This window comes from Nymphaea colorata, chromosome 11 (genome assembly GCF_008831285.2).
Source record: "Nymphaea colorata isolate Beijing-Zhang1983 chromosome 11, ASM883128v2, whole genome shotgun sequence".
Lineage (NCBI taxonomy): Eukaryota > Viridiplantae > Streptophyta > Magnoliopsida > Nymphaeales > Nymphaeaceae > Nymphaea > Nymphaea colorata.
The window spans coordinates 15,229,150-15,245,545 of record NC_045148.1 but is presented as its reverse complement, the minus strand read 5'-3'; positions in this window follow the sequence as shown (position 1 = coordinate 15,245,545).

Genomic DNA, 16,396 nt, shown 5'->3' with positions numbered 1-16,396 from the left:
AAACTGAGACATATTGAGTTCCGACATCCTGTAAAGAGGATGAAGGAAAGAGTTGGACGAAATTGACAACAAAAAATTACTTGCATTTGCATATATATAAAAAAAAAGTTCTTAGTTCATAGAATGGGTTCTCTCATGAGACGAGACAAAAATATGTTCAAAATTACAAAATTCATGGGAGGATTTTGAAACAAAAGTGAATACTATCAGCCCCCAAGATCTTCTTCAAATTCCTTCATGATATCCCAGTCCTCTCATGTTCATCTAAAAAGATATGCTAATTGGTTGCAAGATGCCATCTTCATTTTTCCCAAGGCCAGTGAATGGACGGTAGCCACCTCTCAGAAGCAACTGAAAACCCTTGGGGTTTTTCGTGAAATGAACATACAATAGGTGTTCTTGGTAACTTGCACAATTGCTTGAAATAGCATAAGCATTCCCGGATGGTTCATCTATCTCCATGTTCTGCATCCATTCTTCCAAAGGTCTGTCCTTTGTTGTTCTTAAGCTCGGTACATCTACCGGATCAATTGGCCTAGGGAGCATAGGTTGCATCAACCTCTTGACCGGATCCTCAGCACGGACAGTGATGACTGATGGACCAAAATTCCATTTTAGGCATTGATGAAGAGTGGATGGGATCGCTCATACTTGATGGATCCAAGGTCGTCCCAAAAACAGGTTGTATGATGGTGGTACGTCTACCACATGAAATACAATGCAATGGCTAGTATTTTCAATGATCACATTCATGTCGAGGGTACCTTTGCTGTTCATGCCTCGGCCATCGTATCCGTAGATCTTGGTATTATCAGAACGATATTCGTTTTCACGAAACCCCAATGTTTTAGCCATGAGATCAGGACAAATATTCAAACCACTTCCTCCATCAATCAAAACATGTGGCACCGTCATCCCATTGACCTGAACAACGATGTAAAGAGCATCTTCATGGAAATATCCCCATTTTGAGAGGTCTTTTTCTGAGAAGGTAATTGACTGATTTTTAGAAGCTTGAATCGAGTCTCCCTCATCCATACGCTCTTCCAAGGGGAGAACGTCCAAATAGCATGGATCTTCATCTGAGGAGTCATTTGATGATTCGTCGCCTTGTAAGATAAAAGTCTTTGGAATCATAGGAAGTTTCTTGGGCAAACTTTCTATTCTGCCTTTCATCATAGCAATGAAATCTAGAGGTTCCTTACCTTGGTCTACCACCATGATTTTGTGTGAGCTGCTCCCAATATAAGGTCGAATGTGCTCTTGTGGATGGTACGGAAGTGGAGTGACTGTAGTGATCATGGCTACTACCGCCTTTCCGTGGTCAGGGAATGGATTCCTTAGTATTTCAGGGGTACTATCATCACAAATCTTGAGATCTTTGTTGATGAAGTCTTGAATAATATTTTTGAGAACAAAACAATCCTCAGTGTCATGACCAGGGGTACGATGAAACTTGCACAGTTTTTCTTTATTTCCTCCCATCATTTTCGGAGGCTCTGACACTTTTGGCAAGACGATAGTTCCTTTGGCGAGAAGGTATTCCAGGATCTTCTCCCGAGACTGGCTCAGAGGAGTGAATTTTCGGTCGTAGCTCCAACCTGGGTGTTTGTTCTTCCTTTCATCGTCGCCTTTGAGAAACTGTGTGTTCTTCTTGAAACTGACTCCCTTGTCATGCTTGTAGTTATTATCATGGTCCTTTCTAATGCCAGCATTGGCTATAAATTGTGCAGGCAGTTGTGTCATTCCTCCTTTCTTTCCATCTTCTTTGTACTTAGGAGCAATAATTCTATCAAAATCTCCTTCATCAATCCCTTCTTCTATCGAGTTTGCTTGTTCAATTAACTCAGCAAAGGTTTTGATCGGGGCATTGCGGATGAGACTTTTCAAGGGTTGGGCAAGATTTTTCTTAATGAGTGATAAGGCTTGTGTCTCAGAAATAGGCTCCTTCATCTTATTGCATTGCATTCTCCATTTTTGGATGAATTCTCGAGCCTTTTCTCCCTGTTTCTGACGAAGACTGCAAATGGTACTAAGGGTTGGAGCCATGGGAGCATTTTGTTCAAATCTTTCAACAAACATGTTAATCAACTTGTCAAACTCCTTCAGCTCGATTGGATTGATATTTTCTTTATACCATTGTGCGGCAATGCCTTCAAGACTTCTTGGAAAATATCGGAACAAAGCTCTGTTATTTGTCCGAATTTTGTAGCAATCATTGAAAAAGGTTGAAAGATGAACGTGTGGACAGGTGGTTCCATCATATCTGATGAATTCTCTGGGCAAGCCTTTCACGTCTTCGTCTCCTTCAATGCCAAGGTAGTAGTCCTCACATGAGTATGAACGTTTCCCCTTCCCCCTAAGCTCAAGATTGTTCATTCTTTTCTCCATTTCGTAGAATCTGCGCTTAGTCGGACTTTCATCATCACTTGATTCGACCAATTTTGGCTTGGTCTTTTTCTTTTTGCCCTTGATCTCCTTTACTTTTTCTTCAGAACTCTCACTGTCTGAGCTGCTGCTAGTGATGTATTTCTTTGTCTTTTTTACTTTCTTGGTAGGTTTTCTCTTCCTTTTGGGTTTCTCTTCCGAACTTTCAGTGGTGATAGGACTGGGTGAGCTGTTTTCTATCATAACATCTTTTCCCTTTTTATTTTTCTTTGTTGTCTTTTTCTTTTTGAGAGAAGACAGTTCGGGTTTTTCTTCCTTACTAGTTGTCGAATCTGAACTCAAATGGCCTTCATCCTCAACAAAAGACTTGTTTTTCTTCTTTCTTTTCTGCTTGGCAGTCTTTTCATTATCCGTCTCTGGAGTAACCATCAAAGCCTTTTGCTCTTCTTGCTCCTTCATAAATCGCTCCATGAACAAACGGAACATATAGTAAGCTTCTGGCTCGATTGCTGGGAGGCCAAGTGTTTCTGGACGCAGTTCAGAGGATAAAGCCTCGTTTTGAGGAGTCTGCTTAGCTTGCGATCTAGTTTCAACCATCTTGTTGGCTTTCAAGTATTCACCTTATGACATAAGAAAATAGAGTTATTGGATGGAAATCATGACAAAATGAAGGTTCATATTGCATTACAAGTTTTAAAAGTTACATCCATAGACACTAATAAAATGACAACGACAGAAGGAATACAAAGTTGACAACATAAAACTTTTAGGGAAGGATGGATGGTGGTCGGTTGGCATCCCACCACTCAGCATATTTCTTCTTCACCACTGGGCCTATGAACCAAGTGTATGATATTTGTGTCTTCCATTCTTGTTGAGCTACTGCAAACAATGCCGTCCATTGAGAAGAACTAAGGTCAAATTCAGGAATAGCTCCAATTGGTGCATGCACAGAGACCATCTTCTGCCTTTGAGAGAACTGTCTCATACATCTATCAGCACAATAATCAACTATGAAGTAAGGGCCCAAGAGTGTGGTACGCCCATGATGATGGTGAGTGTATCGAGGTAGGCTCTGCCGACGATCACAATAATCCCAAATGATCTCTCCTTCATTCAATTGCTCGATCAAACGACGGTATTGCTCCAAGGTTGTTAATGATCCATCAGTGTTTCTGAATAGACTGGCTTGGGGTCCCGCATGCTTGAGGAACCACAATTGTAAAGCATATGTGCATCCTTCTATGAAGTCGATATCTCCAATGGTAAAGCGAGTGAGTCCTCGGTAAAGGAAGGCTAAAGCTGTCATTGCTACTGACAAGTGTCGGGTCCCTTTATGCCCCCATACTCGAAAAAGTTGGGCAATACGGACATCTAAAAGGTCACTTCCATTGGTAAAAAGGGTCACTCCTACTGTGCAGAGTATCATACAATGTTTAATTCTCCCTATGGCTTTTCGAGGTAGGGTAGAAGGTTCAACATAGGTTCCAAATTCTTCATACAAATTTTTCATGTTGATGCTTTGATTTTCATGGTTTTCTACTAAATGCCAAGTTTTCCGTCCAGTAAAGTGAGCAATGAGGTCATTTGCATTGACCTTGGTTGGGTTCATAAGGAATTGTTTTTCCAATAGATCATTTGGGTCACAAGTTGGGGTAGGGAGGTCTAGTATTTCGGCAAATTCATATAGTAATATTGTCATTTCTCCCCATGGAAATCAAAAAGAGGAGGTCCTTGGGTTCCAACGCTCGGCGATTGCATGTACCAAATTTCCATCAACTGACTGCATTCCTCCAGCTGCCACTGTCTCTAGCCCACATTCTTCAAAGTAAGAAGGAAACATCCGAGAGAAGGTGGGATGCCAAGTCCGATACCATTCGGAAGCCAAAGGTTGAGACTCAAGAGAAATGTAGGTGGACCGTTTGGGACCTTCCCCAAAGAGGATGTGATCATAAGGGAATGTGACACCACGTTGGAAAGAATACATCTTGAATGATGACTCTAAAAGATAAAGATGGAATTAATGGAAAACATTGACTATGTTGACAAAGACAATATGAGGTAGATGTGCGGAATGAGGTTGCAAATCATCACATAAGGTTTCACGCACATAAACATCTATCATGATTTTTTTTTTTTTTTTTTTTTTTTTTAGAAAATTGGGTATAGGAACCTAATTGAGATAATTTTATATCACGATAATCCGATATCAAGTTATGCTTATATACCTTACCCAAATGGCTTAGTACGAGCATAGATTCTTCCTTAGGCAACTAAAGGTATAGCTCATCAACTTCTTCTTGATCACTCGTTGATATACCATAAATTACCACTCATGGTACTAACGAGGGGGCATTCCCGCCCAAGGTGTGGTCTAGTTGTAAGGCTTAGTCTTGTGCTACCGCCAAAGACCAAGCCCGGCAACATGATGACCGGGACAAATAGGTATGAGGAATTTTGAAATATAAGAAATCATATAAAATGAGTTGTCTCTAATGCAATGTTGCCAAAGTTTGAAGATTAAAATAGAAGAGCAAACATGGTTTTCAAACAACTCCTAAATTGAGAAGGGTGGTATGTGATCATAGATATGTGTGAACATGATTGATCCTTCTCAATTAGTCTTATATGCAAGAAAACAATCACAATCACAATCACCAAACAATACAATGAAATGCCAATGGGGTCGAGGCCAAAAGAGGGGACATGCTTTATCATTGGCAATGTATGAGATGTTCAAATTATTGAAAATGTATCAATTATAATCATAGCCAAACGATAACGGGTCCCATCACGGTCGCCATCTGTTTGCATCCCAAAATTTTCATTGGTTTTGGAGTGCTCCAGAAAAATAAGGTTTTTGTTTTGAAAGAGGAAAGAAAGGGACTCGCCCGTCGGTACGAGGATCGACCGTTCCTGGTGCCTTTACCGGGGGTAATCAACCCAAGGACTATGTTTATCATTGATGCATTTCGTTTTAACTAAAACATCTTTTCGATTCTATATGCGGTGTAGAAAATATTGAAAGTTTGGAGTTTCAAACTTTTGAAAGGGTTCTTGAAGAATTGCTTGAAAATGTGAAATGTTTTGAGGAAAAAGTGAAACTAGTAAATATCATTTGAAAAACTTGTGAAAACATTTTGAAATCACTTTAGTGTTCTCTTAAGACTTTAAGTAGGTTTGAGATTTTGCTCTAATTCGGTTACCACCTACCTAGAGCTCCATCCCTTCTTGCTTAAGTTCCTTTAGAGAGGTGCTCGTGATCATAAGTGAAATAAAGTGGGTGAGAATGCATGAATGCATTTACCCTATATGATTGAAAAAAAAAAGTAAAACATTCCTACCACAACATTCATCTAATATCATTCCTACCACAACATACATCTAAGATTTCGTTGTTATAATTATTATATATAAGAAGGAAAAGTTTTTGAAAATGGATAGAGATTGTAGACCATCAAACATGATTCCAATATTGGGTCATTACTTGATTTGTGGTCTTATTGAAGTTGGTAAATAGAAAGTTCATGAGATGAAAATGTTAAGAAGAATACAATAGATAAAACACTCTTATGAAAGGAAAGAGAGAGATATAGAGAAAAACATGCATACTTGTGTACATATCATCACATATAAAGAGAAAAAGATGTATTGATTCGAAGAGAAAGAGAGATTTTAGAGGAAAAGAAAAATATCATACGCATATATGGGTATGAGAAATGTTATAAGAGAAGATTTTTGTCTTGAAAAGATGAATAAATATTTGAAAGAGAGGAGATGGAACACATATACATACGTATTCATGCACATATGAAAATTTATAAAATAGAAAGTGAAAGCATAGAGAGAGAAAGATGGGGGTCATCATGTTGGCATAAATGTATATAACATGTGTATACATCCATACCTTCACAAGATTAAAAAAAAAAATCAAGGAACAACTTAAAATTACCAACTTCAAATTTAATGTGGGCCGGAGGGGAGCTTGGACTCATGCAAGAGTCTAAGCTAAGTCCCTAAGGCCATATTAGAAGGTTCTTTTTGAAAATGTTTTGGAAAATATGATTTATATAAGTATAGAATGTTATTATTTAGTTTGTTGTAAGGGATATATTTCTTCCATCGTTGGGTATGAAAGAAAACAAGCAACATAACGAAGCACTCGTTAGGGTTCCTAATGTGATGATTAAGAAAGAATCTAGCGCAAAATGTCATGAAAATGCATATTAACATGTACATTTTCGTGAGGGTTTATCCCGGGTTGGACAAGTCCCAACCTCAAAAATTAATATGAAAATAAAGATTTCCCAAACCACACTCTCATTCCCGCCATACATTCACATGTAAGTAAAGAACCAAGCAATCATGCGTGCATAATTTATAGATAACATTCAAGGAATGAAAGAAAGAAAGAGAATGATGAAAAAAGCAAAGTTCAATTAGGAGAGAAGACATGATGTAACTATGAATTGATATACCACTTCATCTTCTCATGTTCCCGGTGCACTTGAGTATAGCCTCTTGAATCTAAAATAAAGATTGAGAGCTATCTCTTTTGGCCATGGAGAAATGAGGAAGAGAGGAAAATAAGAGGAAACAAAAAAAAAACAACAAGAATGTATTCATGAAAAGAAAGAACATGATTAAAATGAAAGATCATCTCATCTTTCCATGCTCCCGGTGCACTTTGAGTATAGCCTCTTGTCTCTAAAAAGAGATTGAGAGCTACCTTTTTTAGCTGTGGGGAGATGAAGATAAGAAGAAAATATAGAAAGAGATACAATGTTATATTTAATAAAAGAGAAAACATGATTCAATAATAAAACGAAAGATCTTCTCATCTTTTCACACTCCCAATGCACTTGAGCATAGCCTCTTGTCTCTACAAAGAGATTGAGGGCTATCTCCTTTGGTCATGGAAAGAGGAAGAAGAAAGAAAAAAAAAAAAAGAAAATAACAAGGACAAGACTATTGAAGAAATGAAATAACAATAACAACAAAAATATATTCATTAAGGAAAAAAATAACAACAACAAGAATATATTATTGAAGAGAAGAAAGAGCAATAAGATATTAATATAGAGAAAGAACAAGAACAACAAGAATACTTGAAAGAACATGATTTAATCATAAAATAAGATATCACCTCATCTTCTCATGCTCCCGGTGCATTTGAGCATAGCGTCTTGTCTCTAAAAAGAGGTTGAGTGCTATCTCCTTTGGCCATGGGGAGATGAAGATGAGAAGAAAAAATGAAAACAACAACAACATTATGTTTAAGAGAAAGAAATAACATAATAATAAGAACATTAATGAAAAGAAAGAAGAAAGAAATGAGAGAGATGAAGATTACATACCTCTAATAGGAAATGACTTAAGGAAGATGAACACCTTCACTTGAAGATCCCCTTTTGAATGAAGCTCCAAAAGTGCTTGCTCTAAGTTGGAGAAAGAAATGAAAAGAGGAAGAGGGAGAGAGAGAGAGAGCTCAAGAGAAACTCTAAGTCTTCAAGTGAGAATACACTAGAGTTTCTCCCAATGACCAATCTTGCCCAAGAGGGGGGATATGGGGGTATTTATAGAGGATTTTGGAGCCAAAACCCAAAATTTGAATTTTTTTTTACCTAAAAAGACTAAAATCACCCTCCAAAAAGAGATTTTTTGGCCAAAAGGAAGGGCAAATGAGTCTTGTCCACCCAAAAAGACTAAAATCACCCTCTAAAAGAAGGTTTTTTGGTCAAAAGGAGGGGCAAATCGGTCTTGTTTACCAAAAAGACTAAAATCACCTTCTAAAAGAAGGTTTTTTTGTCAAAAGGAGGGGCAAATCGGTCTTGTTTAAAAAAAAGACTAAAATCACCCTCTAAAAGAAGGTTTTTTGGTCAAAAGGAGGGGCAAATCGGTCTTGTTTAAAAAAAGACTAAAATCACCCTCTAAAAGAAGGTTTTTTGGTCAAAAGAAGGGGCAAATCGGTCTTGTTTGAAAAAGACTAAAATCACCCTCTAAAGGAGGTTTTATGGTCAAAAGGAGGGGCAAATCGGTCTTAAATGATTGATTTGGATCTGAACTTGGGTTTTGGATCTAAAAGTAGTATTTTGGATTTAATTTGGATCTGAGAGTTCTATTTTGGATTTAATTTGGATCTGAGAGTAGTATTTTGGAAATCTTGTGCCTAAATTTGAATTTCGCACTTGGATAAAACATCATAGTCCTTTAGAAAAATTTGGGGTGATTACAGATGCCCCTCTTTGTTAATAAGCCGGTGTTAGCCGTGCTTAGTGACAAAGATAAACGCCACAAATTTTTCAAGCAAGATATTTTCATAGAGATGTTTCAGGCTTTACCCCTTACTTGAATGGGTTGTTTGAGCTTAAATTGCAGGTTTAACCCCTTACCTGCATGGGTTTGCCGATTTCAAATTCAGGATTAACCCCCCTGAATGGGTTGCCTTGACTTGCATCACAAGTTGAACCCTTTAACTGTGTGGGTTGCTTTGGCTTGTAGCACAGGTTTAACCCCTTTGCCTGCATGGGTTGCTTTGGCTAGCATTGCAGGTTTAACCCCTTGCCTGCATGGGTTGCCCTCATATTGCGGGTTTAACCCTTTACCTGCACGGGTTGCTCTCAAGCTCTGAGCGATAAAAATAAAAATGCCCCAGTGTAATTGTCATGTTTTACAACTGGGAAGAATCTAGATTGAATAGTCGATGTGGAAACACAAATGATTGACATTGATTGGAAAATGAATACAAGAGAACTAGGCATAAAATTTCTTGAGGTGAAGGGCATTAACAGGATCGACAAATTCCACCCCATCAGCATCAATTAGTCGGTATGAATTGTGGGGCAAAACTTCCTTAATGACATATGGGCCTTCCCAATTTGGTGCCCACTTGCCTCGTGGTCGTCCTCTCAGGTACACTGAAGATCGTAGGACCGAGTCATTCACTTTGAACTGTCTCTCGATAACTGACTTGGCAAATTGTCTGGCTACCCTTTGGCGATAAGCTTCAGCATGTTCAGCCGCTTTTAGCCTCTTTTCGTCTAGCAAATCGAGTTGCATTAGCCTTTTTTGTTGATATTGAGTAAGAGGGAGCTCTATGAGAGAAGCGAACTTCAAAGCAGGTTTCAACACATGTAATGGTAGAACCACTTCTGTTCCATAGACTAGCTCTGCTGGAGTGGCATTTGTTGGAGTTCTCATAGTGGTGCGATATGCCCATAGAGCGTTGTGCATCTTTTCATGTCAATCTCTTCCTGTTTCTACTGTCCGTTCCAAGATGCGGATCAGGATCTTGTTGGTAGCCTCTGCTTGTCCATTGCCTTGGGGGTAATAAGGAGCTGAAAAATGGTGCGTGATGTGGTATTTGCTGCACAACAGTCTCATCTTTTCATTCTTGAAATGAGTTCCATTGTCTGATACTATATCATGAGGGACTCCAAATCTGCAAAGAAGATTTTTGTGAATGAAGGACACTACATGACGTCCTTCCACCGTTCTAAGTGTGACGACTTCTACCCACTTGGTAAAATAATCTGTTACAGCAAGAAAATACTTATGGCCGTTAGAAGCTGCAGGGGATATCGGTCCGACTACGTCAAAGGCCCACATTGAAAACGGCCAAGGAGATGTCACAGAATGCAAGTGAGATGCTGGGGCATGAATTACTGGAGCATGCAGTTGACATTCTTTACATCTTTTGACAAATTGGTGACAATCTTTTTGCATGGTAGGCCAATAATACCCTGCTCGAATTATTTGTTTGGTGAGGGTTTGGTAACCAACATGGCCTCCACAATCTCCTCGATGTGATTCTTCGATTACTTTCTTTGCCTCATCTTCATCAAGGCACCGAGAGTATTCAGTGCTAAATCCACGTCTGTATAATACCCCTGCTAGGATAAAGTACCTTGCTGACATACGTTGTATTGCTTTTTGTTCATTTTTAGACATTTCAGTCGGGAATTCTCCGCTTTCAATATACCTTTTGATGTCATGGTACCAAGGCGTATCCCCCCTTGGATATGATGAACATGCGCCATCGTTTCAAAAGCAGGGTGTTCTAATCTTCCAATCTCAAAAGAGCGGATTGCTTCATTGGTTCGAAAAGTGATGGTTGATCCTAAGCTCGCGAGGCCATCCGCAATAGGGTTACCTTCTCTCTTTACGTGAGCCAATTGTACTTCTTCGAATTGACAGATTAAGGAGGTAGCAATTTCTCATCTTCTCATCTTCTCATGCTCCCGGTGCATTTGAGCATAGCCTCTTGTCTCTAAAAAGAGGTTGAGTGCTATCTCCTTTGGCCATGGGGAGATGAAGATGAGAAGAGAAAATGAAAACAACAACAACATTATGTTTAAGAGAAAGAAATAACATAATAATAAGAACATTAATGAAAAGAAAGAAGAAAGAAATGAGAGAGATGAAGATTACATACCTCTAATAGGAAATGACTTAAGGAAGATGAACACCTTCACTTGAAGATCCCCTTTTGAATGAAGCTCCAAAAGTGCTTGCTCTAAGTTGGAGAAAGAAATGAAAAGAGGAAGAGGGAGAGAGAGAGAGAGCTCAAGAGAAACTCTAAGTCTTCAAGTGAGAATACACTAGAGTTTCTCCCAATGACCAATCTTGCCCAAGAGGGGGGATATGGGGGTATTTATAGAGGATTTTGGAGCCAAAACCCGAAATTTGAATTTTTTTGACCTAAAAAGACTAAAATCACCCTCCAAAAAGAGATTTTTTGGCCAAAAGGAAGGGCAAATGAGTCTTGTCCACCCAAAAAAGACTAAAATCACCCTCTAAAAGAAGGTTTTTTGGTCAAAAGGAGGGGCAAATCGGTCTTGTTTACCAAAAAGACTAAAATCACCTTCTAAAAGAAGGTTTTTTTGTCAAAAGGAGGGGCAAATCGGTCTTGTTTAAAAAAAAGACTAAAATCACCCTCTAAAAGAAGGTTTTTTGGTCAAAAGGAGGGGCAAATCGGTCTTGTTTAAAAAAAGACTAAAATCACCCTCTAAAAGAAGGTTTTTTGGTCAAAAGAAGGAGCAAATCGGTCTTGTTTGAAAAAGACTAAAATCACCCTCTAAAGGAGGTTTTATGGTCAAAAGGAGGGGCAAATCGGTCTTAAATGATTGATTTGGATCTGAACTTGGGTTTTGGATCTAAAAGTAGTATTTTGGATTTAATTTGGATCTGAGAGTTCTATTTTGGATTTAATTTGGATCTGAGAGTAGTATTTTGGAAATCTTGTGCCTAAATTTGAATTTCGCACTTGGATAAAACATCATAGTCCTTTAGAAAAATTTGGGGTGATTACAGAATTCATGAATAAAGATGAACCCTGGATGTTAAAATTTCCGTCCTAAAGTTTTATGTCAACCTTTTTACCGAACCAAATGCACTTACGTTGATAATTTATACATTTTAGTCTTAGTGTTCCCCTGTGTTTAGGAGTCTGTACAGTCCTTTGTTTTGTTTTGCATTGTGCTTCCTTTGCTTATGTTGAGTCATTTGCTTATGCATGTTTACTTGTAAGGGAGTACAGTCTCACCGGTCTAAGTGTCAAGTATTGGGATTTTTTATTTTGGGTGGTCGGCATGGGAATCCTGTAAGAGGCCTCGGCTGTGCTATATAAGTAAAGTCGAGATCATTCTCCTTGCTTATCTTTCTCGTGATGTACTAATTTTCCAAGCGAATACATTGCGAGATTTCTTTATTCACAAGCATTCTTTATACACTCGTTTTCTCAAACCACCTTTGCGTCCCGTTCAGCGGTTTGAAGGCTTGCGGCAATCAGGTTCTTGCCGCGCCACACGGGCCGAAGTTATCAGCCCATGACAACTGGTATCAGAGCCAGGTTCGTCTCAATCTGGGGAAGCGTTGGATAGTCAATGTAGAACTACACGCAGACGAACGTTGATTGAAAGAGACTTCCGACGATTGTGATCGAAGAGGAAGAAGCTCTGGCGACTCAATACAATCTGCGAACTGCCAAAGGCAATGGGGTAGCCCATTCTGACGAGATTGGTACATCCCAGTGTCAGGAAGACCTGACCGAGATGGTGAACAAGCTGGCTACCGACGTAACTACTCATGAAAAAGCGTTGAGTAATGCAGCTGAGTCCTTCGGAGAAATGAAGGACGAGATGAAGGTACTGCGGGAACAAGTGGCCGACCTAGTGGCCATGAATCGGGCACTGACTGACACAGTGACCGCGTTACAGGCTGAAGTCAAGAAACTTCAGGTAAAGAACCGCACACTACAGCGACAGATCTCTGTAGGTGGAGGTGACGATCGGCCAGCGAGGGTCGACGTTCAGAGACCAGTTAAATACAACGAAACTCGGGATAGTCGAGTGATCGACAACTTTTTACTCCAAGTATAGTATTACCTGGACTTGCAAGGCGTTATGGGGGACAACCTTCAAGTCAAGACTACAACTATGTTGCTAGAGGGCGATGTTGCGGCATGGTGGAGAAAGAAAAGGCTCGACATTCAGAAGGGGATCTGCACAATAGACACTTTCGATGATTTTCAGCAAGAGTTAAGAACTTACTTCATGCCTCCGAATGCGACACGCCATGCCTATCGAATGGTTGGTGAACTGAACATACCGGATCCTTGTGAGATTACGTGAGGACCTATCAGATGCTGATGTTAGATGTGTCTGATATGCAAGAACAAGATAAATTGAACTGGTTTATTTTGGGACTTCAGTCGTGAGTACAATCTGAAGTGGAAAGAAGTAATCCAGAGACCTTGATGGATGCTTATGTGGTAGCAGAACGTTTGGTTGATACTCAGCGCAAGAGCTACACTAACACCTTCAAGCCGTTGAAGAAGTCTGACCATGGAGGAAAGAAAGAGGATCGAAGGGAACGGAAAGATGAACCATCAACTCAATGCCAAGTCGAAAGAAGAACTTTCTTTTGCAAAAACGACAACTCTCATAATAGAATGTTGAAATGTTGGTTTTGCGATGGTAATCACTTAGGGAGGCAATATCCAAAGCGTGTAAACATGGACAATCAAGCAAGCTCTTTAAGGCAATCTGCTAATGCGGCACAAGGTGAAGAAGGGGAAGGACCAAAGATGGGCACACTTCAACTTCAGAACACCATAAAAAGGGAGGAAAAAGTGAAGGTGACTCGCTACCTTCTAACGAGCTCATGTACTTGGAAATCCTGGTAAATAGAAGGCCTACCCTGGCTATGGTAGACACGGGAGCCACGCATAACTTTGTCTCAATTGAGGAGGCAATGAGACTAAGCCTAACCCTTGAGAGGGGAGAGTTACGCATGAAGGCAGTGAACTCAGAGGCCAAACCCATCCACGGAGTGGCCCGTGATGCGGTTGTAAAGATTGAGAGTTGGCCAGGAAGAGTCAACTTCTCAGTGGTCCTGATGGATGATTTTCGGATGATCCTAGGCATTGAGCTCCTCAGTACAACGAAAATGGTTCCAATGCCGCACCTACGCAGTATCAGTATCATGGACGAGAAGTCCCCTTGTATGGTTCTAGTAACATCGATAAAGAGGGATAAGGGCAAAGCCGCAATGATATCTGCCCTTCAGTTGAAGAAAGGCCTCAAGCACGGCAAAGAGACGTACTTGGTGGCAATCAGGGAAGTGACTAATGACTCCCCTGGTTTGGTCCCAGAGGCGCTTGCGCCTGTCTTAGCGGAATTCGCATGAACAATGCCTACAAAGCTCCCTAGATGGCTGCCACCTCGACATGAGGTGGATCATGCCATCGAACTCCTTCCTAGTGCCAAACCCCCAGCAATGGCACCATATCGAATGGCCCCTGCAAAATCAAAAGAACTTCGGCGACAGTTGGACGAGATGCTAGCTGGAGGTATAATCAGACCCTCCAAAGCTCCTTTTGGTGCACCAGTGTTATTCCAAGCGAAGCATGACGGCTCCAAAAGGCTATGTGTAGATTTTCGGGCGTTGAACAAGGTAACGGTGAAGAACAAGTACCCCTTACCTTTGATTGCAGATCTGTTTGATCAACTGGGCGAAGCTCAAGTGTTTTTCAAGTTAGACCTCAAATCAGGATATTGGCAAGTTCGGATTGTTGACGGCGACGAGCCAAAGACCACTTGCGTCACTCGCTACGATGCCTTTGAATTCTTGGTAATGCCGTTCGGGTTGACGAATGCCACAGCCACTTTTTCGACTCTAATGAACAAGATATTCTATATGTACTTAGATAAGTTCGTGGTAGTCTATCTTGATGACATTGTAGTGTACAACAGCTCCATGAGGGACCATGTGGAACACTTGCGGACAGTGTTCAATGTATTGGAGGAAAACGAACTCTATGTGAAGCGCGAGAAGTGCCTATTCGGCCAACCGGAAATCAGTTTTCTCGGTCACATTGTGGGAAAAGGTCAGCTGCGAATGGACATAGAAAAGGTAAGGGCAATTCAAGAATGGAAACCGCCAACCAATGTACCAGAACTACGTTCTTTTCTCGGTTTGGCAAATTACTATCGACGATTCATTGAGGGGTATTCTTTGATAACTGCGCCTCTCACTGATTTGCTAAAGAAAAACCGAACTTGGGCTTGGGAAGAGCTCGAAGAAGACGCCTTTGAGAAGTACAAGAGGGCCCTGACGCAGGAGCCTGTGCTCAGGTTGCCCAACCACGCAAGGAAATTTGAAGTCCACACGGATGCATCAGATTTTGCCATTGGCAGAGTTTTGATGCAGGAAGGTCATCCAGTCGTCTATGAGAGTCGGAAGCTGAAAGACGCGGAGCGACAGTACTCCGTGCACGAAAGGGAAATGACGGCCATTATTCATTGTCTTCGCACATGGAGGCATTACTTATTGGAGTCCCAGTTTGTGGTAAAGACTGATAATGTAGCCACAAGCTACTTCCAAACTCAAAAGAAGTTGAGTCCGAAGCAGGCTCGATGGCAGGAATTCCGTGCAGAATTCGATTTCGCCTTAGAGTACAAGGCAGGGAAGACAAACGTCGTAGCCGATGCACTGAGTCGAAAGGCGGAGTTGGCAGCTACCCAGACAGCATCATCCGAAACGCAACTCGATGGTGCTCTTCTCGGGTGGATTTGAGAAGGCATGAAGCAGGATCTAGTGGCCAAGCACTTGGTCGAAACAACGGAGGCGGAAAAGATGCGACGATTCTGGCTACAAGATGGACTTTTGATGGCAAAAGGCGGACGAGTGTTCGTGCCTAGATGGGGCAATATCCGAAGAGAGTTGCTGAAGGAGTGTCATGACTCGTTGTGGGTTGGTCATCCTGGCCAGGAGCGGACACTGGCACTGCTCGAACGTGGCTACTACTTGCCACAGATGTGCGACGACGTTGAAGCCTATGTGAAAACATGTTTGATCTGTCAGCAAGACAAGGGAACAAACCAGAAGCCTGCCGGTCTCCTGGAGCCTCTTCCTATTCCAGAACGTCCGTGGGAATGCCTCTCCATGGACTTCATCATCAGCTTGCCCAAAGTTGATGGCTTCAGCTTCATCCTTATAGTTGTGGATAGATTTTCAAAGTATGCCACCTTCATCCCAGACTCTACTGCGGAGAAGACGGCAGAGTTGTTCATAAAGCATATAGTCAAGCATTGGGGCGTGCCGAAAAGCATTGTCAGTGATCGGGACGCTCGCTTCACAGGAAAATTTTGGTGCGAAGTATTTCGTTTGTTGGGTTCGGATTTATTATTCTCAACAAGTTTTCACCCTCAAACGGACGGCCAAACTGAACGAATCAACGAATTGTTGGAACAATACCTTTGACACTATGTCAGTGCGAATCAAAAGGATTGGGTGAAATTATTGGATGTAGCTCAATTTTGCTACAATTTGTAGAAGAGCGAGTCTTCTGGACATAGTCCATTCGATAGCCACTGGACAACAGCCGTTGATGCCACATACCCTTGCAGCCCAAGAAAAGGGAAGACTCACTTTTGCCTACCAGTTTGTTCGCGATTGGCAGGAACAGATGGAAATGGCTAAGGCGTTCTTACACAAGGCCGCAAAA